This window comes from Protopterus annectens, chromosome 11.part0, assembly GCF_019279795.1.
Source record: "Protopterus annectens isolate FY-2018-M chromosome 11.part0, PAN1.0, whole genome shotgun sequence".
Classification (NCBI taxonomy): domain Eukaryota; kingdom Metazoa; phylum Chordata; order Ceratodontiformes; family Protopteridae; genus Protopterus; species Protopterus annectens.
In genome coordinates, this window is record NC_056745.1 from 256,666,542 (window position 1) to 256,691,485 (window position 24,944).

Sequence of the window (24,944 nt, forward strand, 5' to 3'; positions counted from 1 at the left end):
AAGTTACTCTTTATTACAAGTCTGCAAAACAATGAAATAAATACGAGTAAATCACAGCATGTCTCTGGATGATGTAAAATGTTGCACTGAATAAAACTAACATTATAATCACTGCAGAGAGAAAAAAAAAGAATGACCACACAGCAAGCATTCTTGCACTAGCGATCACAAAGAAACTGATAACTGAAAACAACTGGTTATAAAATGCCTGGGGTGATAGAACATAGCAATAAGAAGACTGATCTAGGAGTCTGCTGATTAGTGATGTTTGGTAGCTCTGAATACCAGATCAAATAAGGAATGAACTCACTGAGTCAAACTGTGTTGTTTTCCTTCATGGTACATCTTTGATGAGAAACAGGGATGTAATGGGTGGCAGTTCTGACATCTGAATGTCTATAATTCAAGAAGTAAACAGCACATCATCTGCTCTGCACAGGACATTACTGATCTATCAGCATTAATGAGTTAGAAGAGCTACAGCTGCACTGTGTGTCTCAGCTACACAGTCTAGACACAGGTAAAGATGGATCAAAAACAGATGCAATAAGGATTTCTACAAAGTAACACAAAAACTGGGGTGGTGCCACACCTTCTCAGTTCTTGCTGCTGCACAGACAGTAAACACAATCGTGGTCATGCTCCATGCAGGATGGTGGTCCCACACCCCAATGCTAGGCAACAGTTTCAGAGGGCATTGAAATACTGGTACAATGCCACAAAAGCACTACCATGGGCACACTAAGTCTTTATAGTACAACACCTGGAATTAAAAAAGTAATTTTATTTACATCATTTACCTTCCCATTAGATGACAACTACTTTGTGCATCATGGAATCCAGTATACGAGTCTGATGGGAATCGTCCACGTATCTTGCAGACCATACAGAAAGAACTATGTGTTGATACCTTCACCTCAGGTGATGCCAAATCTAACAGACAAAATGTTGATAGCCAATGAATCAGACAAAATGTTGATAGCTAATGAATCACAGTAACCTGTGAAAAGAAGGTACACATTACCTGTGTAACAGTACAGTGCAGCCACTGCTATAATTTTATGCAGCCGAATGGCCCCGGGAAGTAAAATGCAGTGTGGGAAGACAATGACAACATGAACTTGTGAAATTAATGACTCAGACTGGAATACTGATGCATTATGACCCAAGCTAACACAGCCATTACAGTTCAAACACCAACTGTAAGTATATGCCTAAAACAATGTGCACATACAGTTGGGTATGTCTCATCAGCTACAATGGGGCTTTTTTAGTCTACGTACTTATGAAGGGAAGTCATAAGAACTCCTGGTGTGCAGCATATTGCATAAAATTTTGTTTTTTGTGTGATGTATAGTATACCTTCTATCTCAGCAAACATTTACCTGACTACTGTAAATGACCAGCAACACCATTTCTCTGAGATGGTTAACATAAGATGACAGTCACTTAAGTGACATCTGAAAGAGATGAGGATGAAGTATTAGGAATAAGTAATCTTATGTTTGCACTTGGTACAAACATTGTTCTAACGTCACACATTTAAAATGTTGCAGTACAGCTACTACTGTAAACATATTGCCATATCATTAAGTGAGATTGGGTATTTACTACAACTAGTTAGCTCCATTGTTCAGTTCTAACTTTGTATTGGCTAGTAGCATGATCAAATTGGAAAGGCATTTAGACCTGACAACTTAGCTGGGTACAGACAAATAAATGGAGTACACAGAACAAAACAATAACAAAACTGAACAAGAAAGTACTAAAAGGAAACAAACACTTGGATCACCATACAAGTAAGTGGCAGAACATCAGTGGCCCTTGTGGAAGACAATGCACAAATGCACACCATTGTTCAAGTGGAACAGGAAGCTACTGTCACTCCAGATGTGACGGTACATGGGGAATGCTGCAGCAGTAGAACCACATTGTAGTGAGGGTGTTGGCTCATAGCTGTAGGTAGAGCAGGTGAGCAAATTCTGCATGTGACACCACAAGGTCCTTGCTGGCAATGTCAGAACACATGTTATAATACAGATGAGAAACTAAAGTATTAACAGCAAAGCACAAAATTAATTGTGACAGCACTCTGAAAGCCCACATCTAGCACAACAAATTCATTTCCAATATGTTCAGTGTTTCTGAGACTCTATTATTTCTCAGAAACTACAAAGAAAAATCAAGGGTTGATTGACAGAGGAGAACCAGGAAAGATGAGCAAAATGGAACCTTCCATGGCTGTTGATGGTGAAGGTGTGCAGTATTGTTCGGAATATAAACATCACACCTCAAATCTGGCATGTTTACATCAAGGGAGAGAGGGTAAAGTTTATTTTTACCGCTGTACTTTGGTAATTGCCATTTTTAACCAAAATTATATCTTATCAGCAAACGAGTACAGTAAGGTGTCATCTCAGTCTTCCTAAGGTCACTGTATTTTGGTTGAAGAATACTTGGCTCATAGAGTGTCACACAGTAATAAAGCACTATTCCCCAACTGAATTTTATGCTCTCGAGAAAAATCTCTAATCATTATAATGAAATCATATAATACTACAGGTGACTCTGTGAAGTCAGATAGTATAGTTAAACTATGGAACCACATCCCACTACTACTAAAATCCATTCACAATGCAATCTCACTTAAAGTACAACTAAAACTTTACCACTCAGATCAATACATTTACTCCTGTATATCTCTGGGACAAATATCATAGGTTCATAGGTTGGTACTAGCCTATACAAGCCTAGCCATAACAATTCCCTGGCTATTTCTTCTGGACCCCTGTTTAGCAGGGCGACTGATGTGATCCCCAGGATGAATTTCCTGTCAGCCATCCAATCATCAAGGCTGCTTTTGAAGAAGGCCAAAGAGGTGCTCTGCTTGACATGTATGGGCAGTCTGTTCTGGAGTCTGGGGAGTCTCTGGGTCAGGAACCTATCCCTCCAGCATGTTTTGTTCATTATGATGACAAGGTTTAGATCCCTGGAGTGTGTGTCTCTGAGGGACTGGGATTTCTTTAAGTGTAGCATGTCCAGCAGCTCTGGGTTTGACATGGCCTTGTATGTTAAGCAGAGATCGCCTCTGAGCAGACGATATGCGACCGAGTATAGGTGGAGTGTTTTTAGACGGTCAGCATAAGGCATCTGCTTTAGGCCTGTTATTCTTTTAGTGAGGTATTTCTGCAGCCTTTCCAGTTGTTGCAGATGTCTTGAGAGGTACATACCAAACGGAACGTTGTATTCTATAATGGGTCTAATGAGGGATGAGTACAGTGGGACAATGACCTCCTTTTTTCTGGATGAAAAGCCCTTAGTGATGAGGTGTACCACATAGAAGGATTTCCTGACTGTTGTGGCGATGTGGTTATCAAAGGTGAGACCACTGTCCACCTGTGTCCGTAAGTCTCTTATCACACTTTCAGTGTTTAGTATACTGCCACCTATGTGATAATTCATGGGTACATATTTTTTCCCAAAGGGGATAACTATACATTTCTTGGCATTGAGCTTGAGCACTTGGCTCGGGCACCAAGCATCTGTTTCTGAAGGCCCTTTTGCAGAATATCTACATCATTCAGGGATTGAATAATGGCTCCCAGTTTGCAGTCATCTGCAAAATTTGTTAGCTAGAGTCCCTTAGTGTTGGCCTGTACTTGAGAGAAGTAGATGCCAAACAAGAGCGGTCCCAGGACTGAACCCTGAGGTACTCCACTTGTCACTTGTCTGGAGCTGGATTTGGAGTCGGCTACTTTTACAGTGTGGGTTCTGTCAGTAAGCCAGCTGGCAATCCATCAAGTGACATAGGGATTAATGCCCAGCTTAGTAAGTTTATCTATGATTCCAGAGTGGGGGATGGTCTTGAAGGCCTTGGCGAGGTCCAAATAGGCTGTGTGGACCACTTTACCCTTGCCCATGGCTCTGGAGACTGATTCGAAGAAGTCAATCAGGTTCAGCAGACAAGATTGGCCCGTCACAAACCCAAACTGCATGGGGTCCAGTGTTTGAAGATTGCCAATGTCTTTGTTTATAAGTTCCATGATAAAACATTCCATGGCCTTGCAGATCAGGCTCGTCAGACTGATGGGGCGGTAGTTCCTGGGATCCAAGGTGGGTCCCCCCTTGTGGAGTGGAATAACTGTAGCTGTGCGCCACTCAGTGGGCAAGGAGCCTGATGTGAGGCTGTGATTAAATATGACACTTAGGTGAGGTGCCAGTTCATTTTGTAGTTCATGTAGTACACAGCTTGGGATGTCATCTGGTCCCAATGATGCTGTATTCTTAGCTTTGGGGAATGCATTTTTTACCTGTGCGGCCGTTATTACTGGAATTTGGCAATTTTCTGGTATTGAGATGGGCCCTTTAGGGGGTGAGAGGGGGGTGATGTTTGCACTGAATCGATCTGCCAGGATATTGGCAATATCCTGTGGATCAGTATATTTAATGCCATTCTGTTGTAGCTCAGAGGAGATTTGAGCATTAGATTCTTGACATAGCTATAGAATGCCTTGTGGTTGTCTTTGGAATCTTTGGCAATTTTATTTTCGTAACTAGCTTTGGAGGATTTTATGAGGGATCTCAGCTTCTTACTGAGGCTGTTAAGGGAGTTTTTTGCATCCTGGGATTTTCCTCTTTTTTGCAACAGTTTCTTCCTTTTGTTGTAAAGTTTGTTTATGGCAAGGGACCACCAGATTGACTTCCTTTTTTTGGAGGAGAGTGTCTTGGTTCTATTGGGCATGGCACAATTCATGCACGGGTGGATGTGCTCGTACAGTGCCTTAGTGGATTCAGCAGTCGAACTTTCGGTTCCTGTCTGCATGGGTGTCATGAAGTTTGTCACTTCTAACTTGAGTAGCATGAAGTTGGCTTTGGAAAAGTTTTTTATGGAGGTTTCCTTACTGGGGGGTGGGGGTGGGATGTGGATGTCAAGGGCGATTAGCTTATGGTCAGACCTGACCAATCAGGGGGAGATCATAGGTGTGGAGCATCAATTTCCTATGTTGGTAATGACCAGGTCTAGGATATTGGAGCCCCTGGTGGGACTAAGGATTAATTAAGCCAGGTCTTTGGAATTTATTTATGAATTCCAAGAACCATTGGGCAAAGGTGTTTGTACATGAGTAGTTTTCCCAGTTAATGGCAGGGTAGTTGAAATCACCCAGTATTAGGGTATTTGGTTGTATCTTAATATGTTCTCTCCAGCTTGCCATATTATCAACCATTTCCCTTCGTTGTGAATCCTATGCCCACATCAGTCTTCATCAATACCTGAATTGTTTTATAAGCAACTCCTAGCCAGATACATATTTTTTGTGATGCTGTTCACCTGCCACATCATTAATTCTAATATAAACATGATAGGAATGTATCTATATATATATATATATATATATATATATATATATATATATATATATATATATATATATATATATATATATATATATATATATATATATATATATATATATATATATATACATATATAAAAAATGTATGTATCTATCTATATATTTGTATGATATATATAATGTATGTATCTAATCTATCTATACATGTGTGTGTGTGTGTGTGTGTGTGTGTCTGTGTGTGTGTGTGTGCATATATATATATATATATATAAAGAGAGAGAGAGAGAGAGAGATACATATATAGTTTCTGAACTTACTTTATACCCCTCCTCTTAACTACACATTACCATGTTTTGCCTTACCTATTTCCTTCCTCACCTCCATTTCTTTGAATTTGTACATGATAATCACATGATCTATTATCTATTTGGCAAACCCACTAATACACCTCTGCAAATATTTAGTTTTCAACAGCTATTAATACACAAGTGTTTTTTATACTGCAATACATGAGTTATTTCATAGGAATGTAATCTAACCAACAAGTGTATGTGTAATTGTTAACGTATATTACTTAATGTCTGTTAATGTATATTACTGAATGTATGGTTAAAAATGTTTGTAATATCTTGGAGCTCTTTTCTCCGAGCCTCCATTAAAAATATTTTTTACTAAATCCAATCAGACAGACCCCACAAACATAAGCAAAATAAAATAAAGTGTGTATGATTCCTTTGCTGCTAGAGAATGCAGTTTTCCATCACCTTTTTTAAAATAATTTAATAATGTTTTCTATGATCATGGGATCAGGGATTAAGACAGATTCACTCAACTCATTCTATTTGTCTAATACAGGTTACTCAGACAGTGAAATGGTGAGAAACTGTGATCCTGAGACAAGGTACAGTTACAGAGAGCAACACATCACTGGTAGCTATGTGGCATGTCTATGAAGCAAACACTGGACTGTTAATAAAAAGTAAATAAATACATTTTCCTTTCTTGTTTAATACTACCTGCTGAGAATGCAACACAGCCTTGTCTTTCTAATAAGACTGCAGAGGGATGCCTCACTTCCAGTCTGATGAAACCAATTTCTGTTAGCTTTGCTATCCTCCTTCTAGCTGTCAATGCCTTAAACTGAGCAGTCCTTATAACAACAAACGGGATCAAAAATATTGGACCTGGATATCAACAATATAGCTTTACCAAGCTCAACACTAATAACTAACAAATAAATGATCACATCTGACCTACTGTGCAGTAACATTTAGGTTAAATGTCACACCTGAGTTAACTTGAAACACCTGTCTTTAGAGACTACTGAAATCCAAATCTACTCCAGATGACTGATGACCTGATAAAATGAAAACAACATCCTCACCTCAACAACCTCACCACATACACACATCCATATTCATGGCTACATTATAAGCATGCCTCCCAACTTGCATCGAGGCTTTGCCACCATAAGGCAAAAATATATCAAGCACCACATTCAAGCACAAATCAATCTGGTAGAACATTAGGATAATTCAACTAAACAATAAGAGAAAGTATTGCACCAAAAGTGCAAACTAGACATTTCATCAGCTACAGGTGAGCTCAGAATTTACAACAAGAAACTTAGCAGAAAAAATCAAGTTCTCTAAAAGCAAGTATGAGTTGTAAATTGCTACCCATAGTAATTATAACCACAAATCCGTCTTCCGGTGTTTGAGAAACTGCACTGGTGTGAGTTAATGAAGAATAACTCTACATATGCATCCAGTGAAGAAATAGCCAACAGACAAGCTGACCAATTCAACTAAAACCCTACTCCCTTATCTCCCCATAACATCCAACATGTTATCATGAATATGTCACCCCTGATTTCCTCCAAGAAAGTCCTGAGTGCTATATTGAAGGCTAAAAACAAAATCTACATGGCATTAGATAATCTTCTGGCTTTTTGTCAGTTTTCTACTTTCTAGTCAGCAGAAAATATTGTCTGGAAAATCAGTTAATAAGTCTATTCAATTTCAGCCTCTCCAGTGAATTATTGCAAGAGTTATGGAGAACTGCTATAGTCATCATCCATACAGGGGGACACATTACTAATCCAGCTAACTAGAGAACCATAAGCCTTGCCAGGAATATATGTAGGGCAACTGAATGTATCATTATGGAACATATTAATAAATACACAAGCAGTGTTCACATCTTGGACTCAAACCACTTGGGGAAAACAAAGATAATACCTGCTTATAGTGAGCAGAATTTCATTGGTCATAGTACTAACAGAAATCTGTAACCTTAAAATGACAGCAGAAAACCAAGATTACATAAATCAAAACAGAATACTTTTATTAAATCCTCAGGTACCTTGGCTTAGCCTTCAGAGGAGCTGCATAAATAAATCACAAAATAAAAACAAACTCCATAAATACATTGTATTACAATGAGTCCACCAATCACAAACATACTTTAGTTATGTAATTATGTACTTCAAATTACAATCAACATGCATACACACTGGGAAGGGGTTGAGGGCTACCCTTTCCAACTGAGAAATTGGAAGTTCTTAGTCACAGAAATTGTTAGTTAAGATACAATCGGTTAAAATGTTTTAGTCCCTTTTAGTTTTATGTACAAGTCAGTCATATTTTTATTGACCAGAGGAGAATTTGTGGGCAATAATTAATAAAGAGTTGAAGGAATTTATCTGGGAGAGGAAGAATTAAGGGGGATAAAATGATAATCCTCATAGAACAAGCTTGTTTAGGATTACCTGATGCCTATATATATATATATATATATATATATATATATATATATATATATATATATATATATATATATATATATATATATATATATATATATATATATATATATACATATATATATATATATATATATATATATATATATATATATACATATATATATATATACATATATATATATATATATATATATACATATATATATATATAGATATATATATATATATATATATATATATATATATATATATATATATACATACATACATACATACATAAATGCAAACAAATATTTCAAACACGGTCAATAATGTCCTTCTAACTTGCCAATACAACAAAACAGCTGTTCCCATTATAAGCGCCCAGGCTGTTCTTAACTATATATGAGTTAGTTTAAATAAAATAATCCAACAGTCTATACAATGAAGCAAACACGCAGAAGGACCATAAAAGTAAACTTCAAGCACAGGAACAGGTAAGCGTTTTCACAGTTAGCTTCGTCAGACCAAAATATTGCACACTCCATAACCAAATTTAAATAAAACAACCTGACCAATCAAACTGCATGATGAAAATCACATGATAAAAAGTCACATGATAAAAGCCATCAGGTTGTATCTTAAACACATACTGAGTACAATATAAAACATGAGTTTATAACTTTCACCATGAAAGCAAATATACAATTCACAAAATACATTTTATGACTAAAAATAAAAAATATAATATATATATATAAATATATATATATATATATATATATATATATATATATATATATATATATATATATAACATGGATATATGCATATACGATCATAAAACATTAAATTAAAAAGTCATAACACTTTTAAATGCCGAGATTTCAATACAGGTTTAAGGGAAGCTTTCTCATTTAAGCCTTTCTCTCTATCTGCCCTAAGTCAAATGATCAATCTCCCTTCTTTACTCTCAGTGCAGTTCGTGATGTCACCTTCTCTTATACTAGGAAAGGTATGGTCAATGACCAAAAAATGAAAGGTATGACTAACCCCTTCTTGCATAACATGCTTAGATAGAGCATTGTTGCTAGAACCTATCCTTAAGTTGTAGAAATGTTTTCTAATCCTGTCTTTGAACATCCTATCAGTTTTACCCACATAATAGGAGGCAGACACTATACAATAAGCCAGGTAAACCACATGTTGGGTAAAGTAGTTAGCAGACACCTTAAACACATACTTACAACCCCTATCTGGGTGAGTAAAGGAACCACTATTATCAATGTTATTGCAATAATTACACATCCCACATGGCCTAGTGCAGAAATTCTTATTAACCATTGGCATGAGAGTATCCCTATTATCTGAGTTAGTGCTTGCTTTAATGTAATTTGGTAGTCTGTTCCATGTATCAGCTGCTCTCTCAGAGAACCAATTAGTCCACCTCTCATTCCTATAGAATCTTTGGTATTTACATATTATCGCAACCACATTTGAAGCCTGTGTATTTCCTGATGTTATTGACAACCAACTTTATTCTGAAAAGGGATGTGAGAAGTCCCCAACAGCCTTGCATCACAGTGTTTCTGAAAGAGGAACTGCAAATTACTCTTCCCTGGTAGTGTCATTTACCACCATAACTTAATGTGAAATGAAATAAACTATTCTGCCATGTGTTTTACAGAAATTGAAGTGCTGATACTGTTTGTGGTGTAATTTCAGTAATGTATTGATGTTTTACATTAATTTAGATTATTCTAAAAAAGATTAATTGCATACTGCTGTGCTTCTACATTTATATTAATGTTTCGTCAGCTGACCTATTTAGGAACACTATCCAAAGTTAAATGGAGGTTATCCACATCTTTTCAGAACTGCATATTGCCAAACCACCACTTTGCAAATCATGAATTCATTACACTCTTTACTGATTAGGAACAGCTATATTTATCTGATGTAGAAATATGTTTTATTTACTTTTTACGTTTAATTGTTTGCATTTTATGTATCATTCAGGTATGCTAAAAGTTGAATACTTCTGTTTTATTCATGGTAGACTTGCATATTATCGCAACCACATAGCTGCCACTGTAGTCCTTAACAAACTTTTCCATTCAGTCATGGTGCTAAACGATGGATGGTACCCAGGATGACAACTTTTTGTGTCCTGTTTCAGAAGCAATGGGATAAACCAGTAATTTGGAGTTTACATATCCCATGTTACCATAACATGAAGTAGTTTCGGTCTGACTTTACCAGTTAGGGCGACTTCCAAATGTGGTTGTGATAATACGTAAGTACCGAATCTTTGACATTGTCTGATGATTCTCTATTACTTTTCGATAAACCCCAAACATTCCCAGAATTACTTTTCTCTCAATGCCCTATATACCTGAATAAAATCTCCTCTTAAATATCCATATGAGACATTGTACAGATTGAAATATTTTAGTCTTTCATATCTGTAATACATGTAATCAATTTACCCATTTTCAAGGCATCTGTATACAGACTTTAGAACACCGCAGATGAAAAAAGACAGATCTGAAAGATACAATCCAGACAAGTATGGGCCTAGAGCCCTGTGGGACAGCCTGCCTGTTACCTCAAATTTCACCTGTCCAATTGATGTACGGTACTTGCCATGAGCTGTTTGTAAGCCATGCAGCTATTTGTCTTATCATGAGATTGTCCATACCTAGTTGTTCTAGTTTACAGATCAGTGTTTTGTGTATGACCCTATCAAATACTGAAGTTAAATCTATATAAATTACATCACAGCTCAATTTTTCATTCATAGCTGTTATTATATTACTATAGAACATCATGTCACAGGTGATAATAGAACTATTTTCAACATGTACATGTAGATAATATGGTTTCAGTTCTGACAACAATTTATTCAGTATAACCTTATTCGTTATTTTTCCACTGCATGAAAGTAAACATATTTGCTTGTATGATTTTGGGCTTTTCCTGCTCTCCTTTCCCTTAAAGACAGGTTTAACAAGTGCATGTCTCCAATGTTGAAGAAGCTCGTCATATTTATAGTAGCAAGTAATAGATATAATGGTACTGCATGTTCATACTGAAGTGTTCTCAGGTCATTATTATTAATTCCATCTCTCCCCTGTGCTTTGTTTGGATCCAGTTTAAGTAGCTCTTTTTCAATACAATCTAATTTCAGTATTTGAGGTTACCTGTATGCCACTAGGACAATTCATCACCTCCTTTGTGCTGCTTTGCATAAGATTTTATAAATATATATATAATCTTTTGTGTCTCAGAATAAATTTTAGAATCTAAATATAGTTTATCAGTCTGTATGACATTACTCCTTCCATATCTTATGAATCTATAAAATGGTTCCCTACTATGCTGAATATCATTATACACATTTTTGTTGATCTTGTCTCACAGTGTGTTAATTTGTCTGGCCATCTTGTTTCAGTTTTCAAAGTTGTTGATCAACCTCTTTTCCATTTCTTATATCTTTTGTCTGTCATCTTTGTGACACCTGTGCACTGACCCAGTAATCAAGTAGCCTCAATCCACACCACTAGCACCGGTGAGAGGCATGCACATTGGGGGGATAACCAGTACACACATAGTAAAGTACAATTTCCCCTTAAGAGCACACAAAGATCACAGTCAGTCTGGGTCTGGTTTCTCCCTTTCTCTCCAGACCCCCAATAAGACTCCTCACTGGCACAGCTATAGGGTCCAGATCTCAACTTAGTGGTCAAGCTAAAACCTTCAGCACCCTTTCTGTTCAACCAGTGCTTCGTGTCCCTGCCCAAGTAGCTTACACACACACACACACACACACACACACACACACACACACACACACACACACACACACACACACACACACACACACACACTTTAAGATTTGATTTATATACAAGCACACAGACACTACTGGGGAAGACTGGTACAGGTTCCCCAACTGTGCCCCCTTTCTGCCCAGACTATAAGGTAGTACCAACTGCCACCAACCACTATTATCAGCTACTATAAGGCTTTTCCCAAAGGGTGACCAATTACAATGTGTAATATTACTGTTATCCAAATAGTAAATGTGCCGAACAGCAAGACTATTGGAGTGGCTTGGACAGCATCAATAAATACATGCAATGTACTCAAAGAGCTTAAATTATCTCTACACAAAACAGCCACAGTTGAAAGGTTTAAAAATAATTAATAATAAATAATAAAATCACAAGAGAAATCTCATCATTTCAACACAGTGCTAATCAAGAGTTCAGAAATCACAGGAACTTTAAAACAATATTGTAGGATAGTCTGACATAAATATAGAAAACAGCTAGACTAATCTGGCTAAATTCATCTAACTCTAAGAGAAACTATGTCCTAAATAACTTTACTTACAAGGCAAAGTGCTTGTGAGTTGTCAGCTTCAGACAAAATCCAAAATGCCCAATCTTTCTCTCTGACAAAGTCTTAAATTGATAAAACCCAGTACTGCTGAGTCATTTCAAATTACAACATTTTTATCACTTCTCCTTTAGTTCCCAGGCAAACAGAAACTCAAAATTTACATGTCTTTGTAAGCTGCACCTGGCCGGGAAGCCACATCAATAAAATAAACTTTTACATGTAAAACCTTAGTAATTATCTCTTAAATTAAGACAATAGAAAGAATTTGCTAGCCCAGACATCCTATCTCCAAGCCTGAGATCACAGTTGTAATTCTTTACTTAACAGCTTTCTTCTAGCACGGTGCACTGTTGTTACATTTTTGAAGTTCAGCATATAACAGTTTTCTTACATTTGTAAAACAAGCCTGTGGATTACATTTATATTTACAATGACATAGAATTATCTACAAAAGTCTATCTAGCTAGGCTGGCAGCCTTCACAACCTTAATCAAGTATCTTGTTCTTATGGAAATATATCCTTCTGATGCTATGTGCCTAGATCCTGATGATAAACATTTATTTTTTTTTTAATTTTTTGCAATCAAACAATTTCTCTTTTAAAACTCTGTGCATTCTTTCTGTAGTTTTTCCACTGAATGCATTACTCCAGTTAGTTTTACATAGTGACTGTTTTGCTTCCATATAATCTGTTATTAACCTTCTGTGCATTAGTTTAGATTTAAGATTGGCAAACTTATCAAACAACAAATTAACCTTTATAATCCCATGATCACTGCACATCAACTGTGGTAAAACTTGGCATGAAGTAACAATAATTTCTCTAGGTACACAAACAATATCTAGTACCCTCTGTTCCTGGTAGGCTTTTATACAATCTGAATTGCTGTTCCTGAACAAAACTTGAACATAATTTCCTTACTAATGTTGTTGAATCAATATTATTCTAGTCTGTTTCTGGTAAATTTAAGTATCCAGCCACCTTTATTATTCCCTCCTGTGTTTCATGCAAGACATGTTTGACTTCCTCTAGGTCATCAGCTCATGACTTTGGTGGTCTATACCATGCAACAATTGTTATATGCTCCAGGGTTATCTACATTGTCACTTAATCTGGAGTATTGGTGTTATCAATGAATGTGTAATAATAAGCTCTCATAACAAACTTTAATCCCTGTCATAATACATCCACTTTTTTTGTTAAAATATCTATTACAGTAAAAATACTCATACCATGGCAGAACTGGTTTCCTGTCATTGTTCTTTAACCATGTTTCGCAAACAATAACATCAATCATGTGGGAATGTAAGAAATTTCCCAATAAAAATATTATTAATGCTCTGAGCATTAACAGCCATCAAATGTGCAACAAATTTTACTATCTGTAAATTGTTACATTTTCGGCCTCACAAAAAATCATGCCTTGTGTTTGTCAAATATTGCAAAATAAATCTGCGGCTAAAATTCTCTTCCCTGATGTTGACAAGTGCATGCCATTCTGTCTAAACATGTGTGCCAAAAATTAGGCTTGGATGCTGTATACATTTCTATTATTTAAAACAGGACATATTTTTCATGTGGGTATTTACCCCAAAAAATCCTACCATTCATGGTGACATGACTCTCCTTTCTACATGTGATTTGTGAAGAATTCGTCCTAACACCTGTACAAGCTCTAATATTTAAGAGGGATATCAGTACTACCAGTTCGAGAGTCCTTGTAGATGAGATCATCTGTACCAATATGAATAAAAACTGATCCATACTTCTTACATTAAGGCATTTATGGCCTTTCCCACATCCTCTATTTTTGCTGCTGTACAATTTCGATGTTCATTATCTTCTCTGCAAATTTAAGTGTCAGTTCCCCTAATAATTGAATCTCCAATTGCAAGAATATATTTTTTGACCAAAACTTAAGAATTTTCATTTTCTAATTCAACAATATCCGCTCTATCAGTTCTTACAAAGGAATGATCTTCATCACCATTAGTCTTATTAATTCCACTGTTTTCATTCCTTATTATATTTGCATGCATAAAATTCTCACCCAGCTGGCTTTTTATACCCATAACTTGAGCCATGTTGTCAACATCTTTCTCCTCTTTTTTTTTTTTTACAGTAATGCTCTTCAGCCTTTCTACATTCAGTTTTGATTTCTTCCTTTTCACCTGCCCCATTGCTTGTTTTTTCTAACTTCTCTTTTAGAAAAACTGTTTTTTTTCTGTACACTTAAGTTTTCTGATAGAACTGTGTTATCATTCCCTAAAATCTGTGTGTTACATAACAAAGCAGTGTCCTTTTTAGTATGTATTCTCTCTGTTATATAGCCACTAATCAGTTTCTTTTTCTTTCTTTATATTTGTTCAACTGCCTCCTTTCTTTCTTTTTTATTCTTCTATATGCTCTGAAACCTCAGGTTGCTGAATATGTGTATTCAGAATTTCAAAGTTGTCAGTGGTATTACCGTGTTCAATAGGGGTTAAGTGATCGTTACTGACAACAGACACGTTCTATTTGCTCTTTGCCTAACATATTTATCTCATCAGTCCAGTCATTGATATATGTAACAACAGTTTTCCAAGCTGTGCAAACTGGACAAGTGCAATCATCATCAGTAAGTCCACATTTAATACTAGTAATGGTAAGCAAATCATCCAGCTTCTGACATAAGGAACATAGATCCCGAGTATTACTAGGTGCTGTCTTGATATACACATAGCATTTAGTACTCTGTGCAAGATACTTGTGCTTTAGCAAATTATTAATGACATACTCATTTAAGGAATCTTTTCAGCTGCAAATGAATAAAGAATTCATGTGGGAGGCTGGCATAATGGTTAAGGTGTTTACCTTGCAAACAGAAGGTGCAGGGTTTGATTCTCACATGGGGTAGTTGGCTAGGCTTAAAGTGACCCACAAGGGCCGTTAGCCTAATGATAATCTATGAACCTATGAATTTTACAAAAAAAGGATAATCAGAATCAACTACCACAGAATTCTCAGAGATTTTAAATAAACTTTTAATGAGAAAACTCACACAAACAATATACAACCAAATATTACATTAAGTGCAATAAAGTCATTGCTGTGAACCATACTAGTTGTGAAAGTCCCACAAAAGCAGAAATTCCTTTACATCATAGTATCACCTTACTGTTGCTTGCAGTCGCGCCTCTTTTTAACAGTAAAAATTAACAAATTACAAACCAACACCGGATTGTTTTAGAAAAGCTCGGAAATGTTCCTCTCTGCAGTCCTTGAGAATTTATAGATGACTCTGCCCCTTGGGATAGCTAGAGTTTACCTTTTGAAAATGTATCTCTTTCTAGCAACAAACAGTAAAAATTGAGCTAAAACAAGCTATAAATCAAAGTAAATCTTCTTGTTTACAAGTTATCCTAGTCATCCTAGAAACAGGGAAAATGGTGGTTAAAATATAATACAAATCAAAATAAATCTTCTCTTACCAGGCAGTTGCACACTCAATCACAAATCAGCACAGGATTGCTCAGTTAAATGCTGACTTGAATTGATACTTTAAAGCTATGCAATTATGGTTCATATACATAATGTAAACAGAAGGTAATAAATCAAAATTAAAAGGAGTGATGATAGAATAGGTGAAAAGTCTGTGAAATAAAGAAACAGTAAAATTTTTGATGCAGATCCCTATAAAGAATAACAACCATATAGAATATTATATCCATATATTTACAGAAAGCGTTACAAAAACTAAGCCAACATGGGAAGGGTGAAAGGAGATTTTTGCCAGTAGGGGGTATAGAAAATAGGCAAGAGGAGCTGGAATGTATTGGAGAAAAATGGCAAAGGAACTGCAGTACTGGGAACAAATAACTTCAGAGGGAAAGAGTGGGATGAAGCCAAGCAGAAGTTTGAACTGCAGATTAGAGACAGGTTTCCGTACCAGGGATTGATATCAGATTATAGGCAAAGAGAAAAGGAAGAGGGGATGCTAAGCAAAAGACAAGCATATGTAGACTTTTTAGTCAAGTCTGGAACAGAAGCCGCTACTAAAAAGGGTAAGTATAAGACTCAATCAGAAGAGGTGAAAAACAATTGGGAAAGGCAATTTACAAGGGAATGATGGGAGGGCATCAATATGGTTCCCAAAAGATGCAACAAAGTCTAAAAGGTTTAGGATTTTGCTAGAATGTATTTTGCATAGTAATGTTTATATCCGAAGTAGATGCAATATAATTTTTCCTCAGGTAGATGACAAATTCTGTAGGAAGGAAGGGAACAAGAGGTTCATAGGTTCATACTAGGCTATCTGCCCTAGGGAATTTATAAGCCTAGCCAGAGTGTGTTTCGCTTTCACCACCCATTTTAAATTAATTTTGCTATGCCCTTTTTCGAGGTTAGTATACTGTGCCTCTGTCTAACAGTGACACAGAAGTGATACCGGGGCAAACCTACGATCTCCCATCCACTCATCAAGATTCCTCTTGAAGAGAGTCAATGAGGGACTCTGCCTAACCTGGACTGGGATTTTATTCCAGAGTGAAGGGAGCCTCTGGGTTATGAATCTGTCCCTCCAGCATGTCCTATTTATTTCAGTGCTGAGGTTCAAGTCTCTTGAGTGCGTAGCTCGATGGGATTTGGATTTTCTGAGGTGCAGCATGTCCATTAATTCCGGGTTGGACATGGCTTTATACGGCAGGCACAGATCGCCTCTGAGCAGGCAGTATGCCACTGAGTAGAGCTGGAGTTTCTTTAACCGGGCAGCATATGGCATCTGTTTGAGCCCTTTGATCCTCTTGGTGAGGTACTTTTGGGGCCTTTCCAGTTGCTGCAGGTGTCTGGTAAGGTACATCCCAAAAGGGGCATTGTACTCAATTATGGGCCTGATGAGGGATGAGTAAAAAGGCACGATGACCTCCCTGATCTAGATGTGAATCCCTTTATGATTAGGTAGGCTATATAAAATGTTTTTCTAACCACTTTGGCTACGTGGTTGTCAAATGAGAGATTGCTATCAACTTGGGTCCCCAGGTCCCTAATTACTTCTTCCATACTTAATGGATTACCACCTATGTGGTAATTTGTGGGCACTTTGTTTTTGCCAAAGGGGATGACTATACACTTTTTGGCATTTAGCTTGAGGCCATGGCTCTGGTACCAGTTGTCTGTTTCTATGAGGCCCTTTTGGAGGATGCTTGTGTCAGCTGGAGAGTCGATTATGACACCCAGTTTGCAGTCATCTGCGAACTTGGTCAGCCACAGTCCTTCCATGTTGGCCTGTACCTCCGAGAAATATATACCGAACAACAGAGGTCTCAGGACTGAGCCTTGTGGGATGCCACTTGTAACTGGTTTGGAGTCTGACATGGCTCCAGCAATTCTAACCATGTGGGTTCTGTCCTTGAGCCAGTTTGCAACCCATCTAGTGACATAGGGGTTTATATTTAAGCTGGTGAGCTTATCTATAATGCCCGAGTGGGGTATTGTATCGAAGGCTTTTGCAAGGTCCAGGTAGGCTGTGTGGACCACCTTCCCATCGTCAATGGCCTTGGTGACTGTTTCAAAGAAATCGACCAGCTTTAAGAGGCAGGATCTGCTCTTAACAAAGCCGAACTGGGTAGGATCCAGTGTCTGTATGTCCCCAATATCTTTATTTATGAGGTCCATGATGATCCTTTCCATAGCTTTGCAGACCAAGCTAGTCAGGCTTATGGGGCGATAGTTTCCAGGATCCGTTGAGGCACCACCTTTGTGGAGAGGGACCACTGTTGCTGTACGCCACTCTTTGGGTACATATCCTGTAGTAAGGCTGAGATTGAACAGTAGTTTTATGTTTGGGTTTAGCTCTTCTTGGAGTTCATGTAGGACGCAGCCCGGGACACCGCCTGGTCCCATTGATGCTGTGTTTTTTGCTTTGGAGAGGGCGGCTCTTATCTGAGCATCTGAGATGTCAGGGGGGCAGCACTTTGCTGGGACAGATATTTGCCCTTTTGGTGGGGAGGGGGGGAGACGTTTGCGCTGAACCTGTCAGCTAGGATGTTGGCAATGTCTGTGGGTTTGGTGTATTATTTGTCATTTTGGACTAATTCTGAGCATATCTGGGAATTCCCACCCAGGTTCCTAACATAACTAAAAAAAGCCTTGTGATTATCCTTAGTGTCCTGTGCAATTTTTCTCTTGAAGCTGGCCTTAGACAATTTTATGAGTGCCCATAGTTTTTTGCTAATACTGATCAGAGATGGCTTCCCTTTTTGGGATTTTGCTCTATCATGTAGTAGCTTCCTCCTTCTATTGTATAGTCTGTTGTATAGTTTGTTTATGGCTGGGGTCCACCAGACAGGATGTCTGCCTTTGGAGGATTGGGTCTTGGTTTTATTTGGGATTGCATGATCCATGCGTTTTTGAAGGTTTTCATAGAATGCATTTATAAAGGATTCTGCGGTCTGTGCCGTATTTTCCACAGGCCCGGGGGCTTTGAAGGATTCCACCTCGGTTTTGAGGAGTGTGAAATTAGCTTTAGAGAAGTTTTTCACTGTGGTTTTCTGGGCAGGGGGTGGGGTCAGGATGTGAATATCCAGTGATATTAGTTTATGGTCTGATCTTACCAGTGAGGGACACACTTCTGGTCTGGAGCATAGAGTCCCCATGTTGGTGATGATCAGGTCCAGTATGTTTTCTCCTCTTGTGGGAGTGGTAACAAGTTGTTCCATAGCATTTGAGTTTATAAATTCTAGGAACCTTTGGGCTACTGTATTGGAGCTAGAGTAATGCTCCCAGTCTATGTTTAGGTAGTTGAAGTCTCCCAATATAATGGTGTTTGGAGAGACCTTTATATTTTCCAGTGTTCTCAGGAAGTCCGAGTGGGGTTCCTGGGTTTGGGTGGGTGGTCTGTAGCAGGCTATAAACTGGAAGGCAGTTTTACCCACTGTTAGTTGCACATGGATAGTCTCTGATGCTTCGTGCTGTGCCACCAACCTGAAGGTGTCGGTATCTTTGATGAATATTGATACCCCCCTCCTTTTGTGGTTCGGTCCAAGTTTTGGGGCTGAAAAGCATGGTATGAGGTATACCCTGGTAGTGCTGGGGTGCTCTCGGGAGCCTTGAACCAGGTTTCTGTTACTGCACAGATATCAATGTTCTCCATGCTAAAGAGAGTTTTGAGTGCATGCATCTTGAGGTTTAGACTTCTGGCGTTGAGTAGCATTACTCTTAGTTTCTTATCCCTTGTGATACCTATGGAGGTGGGTTTGTCTTTTGAGCCTTGCTTAAAAAAGGCACTATGGAGGTAGCAAGAGCCTTTGCCAATATCCGAAAGCCCAGGGGTGACAGGTGCAAGCCGTCCCTAGCGAAGCATCGTGGCTTGTCGAGCATGTTATCCCAGGCTGACAGGCATTGGATCCCCTTTGAATGACACCAATACTTAAGCCAATTGTTGAAATTGATCATCTTGTCTTCATATTGTGGCATCATTCTTGGTGAGGGTAAGATGCTACTCAAGGTCAGGGTCATACCGGCCTGGGCTACATGCTCAGAGAGCTCCTCTATGTCTCTTTTCATGTAGTCCAGGGAGGTATGTCTCAAGCCATTCACACCAGCATGGACAATGACTGAGTCATATTTGTACTTGCCTTGGAGTGACCTGAGTGCTTGTGTTATGTGGTGGATCCTAACGCCCAACAGGCAGCTCACTGTGACCTTCTCCTTGTTCAGCCTGGTGAGCGGGACGTCACGTCTATCAGGTGTGTTGTTTAGCCTTAAGGGCTGTGACTGATTGTCACACTGGCTTTGTGAGCTATGTGTTGCACGTGTTTTGTTTTGGGGTAGCAGTTGCTTGGGTGTCTGCTTTGGAGGTCTCTGCTGCTTGGGCAGATTTTTATTTAGAGCCTCCGAGTATGTTTTTGTGTGATTATGTGTTTGGTTTGCTGTCATGGTAGGTCTATGTGAGACTGGAATTGTAGTGAGTGTGGTTTCCTTCTCCTTCTGACTGGTTACGCCAGTACTGTGTTGAGAGAGCTTAGCCTGCAGTTTGGCTATATGGTTGCATCTCTCACATGTGTTGGAATTTGTTGGGAGGAGGAGAGGTTTGTCTGTGTACATGAGGCAGTTGTAACATTGCCTCAAGATTCCCAGATTCAGCAGCTGGACCGGAGAGGAGATTGACAACTGACCTTTGGGCATGCTAGAATAGTATTGGGAATTCCTTTATAATTGAAAAAAGGGCCAATGGGGAACAAGGTACTCAAGGGGAATTTGTGAGGGTGTAGTGCTTTTAATTTTTTAGTGCTGACTTATATAATTGCTTTAGTGAGCAAGTACCAGGTAACTTAAATGCAATGTGTTACAGGTAACTTAAATGCAAAAACAACAAACGGTAACTTTCTTTCAAGTGAAACAAGGAAATAAGTACAGTAAGCAATGCAGATATCACTAAGGATCCAAAGAAGCGCTGAAAAGCCATGTTTTAGGTGGAATTAGCATTTCAGGGAAATAACAAGCAAACAGGTAACTTGGAATATGTTTTTTGGGAGTGTAACAAGTTGGCAGATTTTAAAAATCTGAAGAAATGTTGGGGGAGCTGGGACACAGGACATGAATTGTCTATACATAGTAAGGCCTTACTAATTTTAATCATAGGATCATAGGAATTTACTAGGCTATTAGCCCTGAGGCCCTTACAAGCCTAGCCAAGAATTTAGCCCATGTTCCAACAAGGCAGCACCTGATGGCCCTGTCCAGCAGGGACACAGGTGGAATCCCAGGGGTGTATTTTCTGTTCCTCCATCCAGTTATCCAGGTTGCACTTAAAAAGGGTTAATGAGGTACTCTACTTGATGTGGCGCGGGAGTCTATTCAACAAAAGGGTGAGTCTCTGGGTGCTATTGGCTGCCAAAAAAGCAGTTAGTAGAAAACGGGTATAAAAGCTGAATGTTATCAGAATGAGCTGTTTAGATAACTGAAGTATGCTTGTGATTGGGTGACCTCATAAGAGAGTTTATTTATGGAGCTCTTTGTTATTATAAAATTTCCTGTTTTAGTTTGAGCAAGCCTGCCTTTTTAAAGGTTTAATCACTTCATTACTAAACACATAAAGCCACATATGTAATCTCTTCTGGGACCACCCCTAGCAGTAAACATTCATCAGATAATTTTTTTGGGTATCAATAAAAAGCAGTCTTGCACAAAAGTCAAAATATATAGATATGTGATACTCAGACTTACTAGTTCAGTGGAAGATGACAGACAATACTTACATGATTTATGAGGGCTTGAATATTTTTAAAAATTGTACAGAAGGGCACATACTTTTCTGTTAATATTTTATTGAATCTAATTTAAACTGGAAGATGCCCATCACCAGGACTTTCTGTATAATAAGCATGAAGCTGGGCAAGGTCAAAAGATACTGCAGAAAACTGATGAACAATTTCAGAATGTTGCACTGCAGTAATACACCATGTTAACAGAGCTCCAAGCTTATATATTGGCAGCACATTCTTCTGTCATTACCAGCTTTTAGCAAATTACCTGAAATAGTCAATTTTAAATAACTGAAAGCACAAAATGTATTGCGTGCATACCTCTCAACTTCTTAGTGCAAAAAATCTGGACAAAGCCTGACAGAATGGGGGGCAAAAGCCCCAAAATAGGGACATACTTTAAATATTGCTCTTATAAACTTAGAAAGCTGCCAGAGTAACACAACTTGTTTTAATAGACATTTTCTGAAGAATTTGAAGTCTGAAACTCAAATGTATTGTACAACCACAACTTTTTTGATCACATACAACACTGTGGAACATTCCCAAAAGTAATTTGATAAATTTGCAGCATGAAACCCAAACAATTTAAAGAAGAAGAAACCACAAATAATATCCAAACTTTAATACAAAACCCTCTAGCACCTCAGTGCAACCACCTTTACAGAATACAAATTCTCTTACAATTAAATCACTATTTATACTAATTAACTTCACATCATTCTCCAATCAAATCAAATAATCAATTTAAAACATTAATATAAAACTGTCTTAAAGTAAACATTTCCAATTCACCTCAACAGGGGCTAATGTATTATAATTTAAAATATAAATCAATTCCTTATATAAAAGTTTCTCCTTTAATAACAATTAATTTTTATATTTCTCTTCTGTTTGTTCTAAAATGGTACCTTTTAATAAATAATTACTATCATGTGCAATTTTAAAATGTGCAGACACAGCTTTTTCCTCATTCTGATTTTTGATATCTCTTATATGTTCTAAAAAACATGTTTTGAACATCCTTTTGGTCTCCCCGATATAAACTAACTTGCATGGACATTGCAATGCATACATTACCCCTTTGCTAGTACAAGAAAATGTTCCCCTACATGAAACTCAAATGTATTTCATTATTCAGTGACTTCAGTCCTCAGATAATCCCAATGATTTTCCAGAAAACTACAAATTTTATGAGTAACAGACCAAAAATATGAGCCAAACATCTTGACGGTTGAAATGTATGGTTGTATAACATTAGCAAGTTGTTCTGTTTGAACATCATTGAATTCATCTTTTTATTCTGTCAAAACTAATTCTTGCATGCTATGATTTGTATTCTAGAGCAACAAAATTCAGAAAAAAATGCAGGTAAAAATCTAGAAAACATGTTACACATCTGGTTAAAATGCTTTACTCATGTGAAAATATCAGCAAATCTTTGCATAAACTTTACAATAAACTGACCACTAAATAACTGAATGTTATCATACACTAAACAGCTAGAGCTTCTAATTTTGAAAAACACATCTTTGTTTAGTGCATACTGTTTAATGTTGTCTTGCTGATGAAAAATGCACATGCAATTACCTTTTTCCTGTGGCCAAGGATTTAATATTGATATCGGGACGTTTTTGTTCTCATTTTCTGCATCATCACCACTTTCTCGCTAAAAATACAGCTCCTGAAAAGAATTATGAACAAGCACTCATTGTAGATTTACCTCAAGATGAAAAGCTGGTTAATGGAAACCATTGTTTAGACCCTTCTGTAATAATATTTGTCCCCCAGCAGCTACTACTGCTAGGGTCTTCCATTTGCATACCTTCATACAAATCAGGATTTAAAGTGCACCCACTGCATTTGATAAAGCATTCTGTAGATGTACACATTAAATAAGGATTAGCAGCCATCATCAATGACCTACATACCTTGAAATTCAATGGATGATTTGTGACAAAAAAAGGAGTGCAATTATTTTGTGCTGCATGCAGTTTCCTTCTGCTAGGTTATTTTCCTGTTGGCTGTGATTTTCATTTATTCATTTGGATTGTCAGAATTGCTGGATGAAAGAAGAAAGTAGAGAATTAGGTTTATCCCCATTTTTCACTGCAGATAAGAATGACAGTTTCCCTGTGAAACACACTGGAGAAAACTCAAGGAAGAAAGAGGAATATATGCAGGGAAATGTTCCCTTTTGTACTGCAGTATGCGCACTCAGCATTATATCACAACATTGTTCATAGACGTCAACTGCATGCAGGCAGCAGAGAATCTGAAACATTGCAGTGAAGGTAGTTTTTTTCTTTCTGTTAATACTACAACAGAACACACTCAAAACAACAGTCATCTCCTGTTTTAGATGAGAGACCACAGATACAAAGTGATGAAGATGGAGGTGAAAGGTCACTATGCGTTTTGTCAGTTTGTATTTGATCTCCAAAAGCTGATATCACACTCATCTGGTTACAACAGCTAATAAATGAAACTTTTAGTACTAAAAACTATGGCTAAAGGGTGAGGTATACGAAATTGTAAAAGAACATAGCATGGCATTCAAGATGAATGACTAAGATGTTTTTAGGGTGGCAAGGACAAATCTGAAAAGAGGGATAAGGTAGGCAAAGAGGGCATATGCAAAGAAACTACAAAACCATTTCACCGACAAGAGGGACTCCAGGAGTATGTAGCAGGTAATTAAAGCCATAACCGAATATAAACCAGCATCAGCTCAATGTGAAGACAGCACAGAATTCCTGGATAGTATGAGCACCTTTTACAGGAGATTTGAAGAGAGGAACTGCTCTAAGGTAATATCACTCCCTACAGAACTAGGTGATGAAGTGCTCATTGTAAACCAAGCTGAGGTGAAAAAGACCCTGTGTCAGGTGAATCCAAGAAAGGCTCAGCACTGGACAATATCTTGGGTAAGGTGTTAAAGGACTATGCTGAACTAAGCACTGTACTACCGAATCTACTTACTATCTCCTTCAGTCAAGCAAAGGTACCTAAGTGCTTTAAAAATAGAACATTATGCCACTACTGAAGAAAGCCACTCCCTCTAGCCTTAAAGATTACAGACCTGTGGCCTTCATGTCCATCGTCATAAAAAGCTTTGAAACGCAGGTCAAAAAACACCTGACAGCAAACCTCCCAACAGCACTTGATCCACTGCAGTTCACATACAGTGCAAA

The 24,944-nt window shown here is 37.7% G+C and overlaps 1 protein-coding gene and 1 long non-coding RNA gene across 2 annotated transcripts in view; both read right to left on the reverse strand.

The window, feature by feature from the left end:
* LOC122815309 (zinc-binding protein A33-like) overlaps positions 1–24,944 on the reverse strand; it is an 807,460-nt gene that overhangs the window by 367,083 nt on the left and 415,433 nt on the right. The window lies entirely within an intron of this gene.
* LOC122815311 lies at positions 807–23,974 on the reverse strand. The gene is made up of 3 exons (XR_006366947.1): positions 23,682–23,974; positions 23,341–23,434; positions 807–933 (listed from the first exon to the last, which is right to left on the reverse strand). It is a non-coding gene; the product is annotated as an uncharacterized LOC122815311 (long non-coding RNA).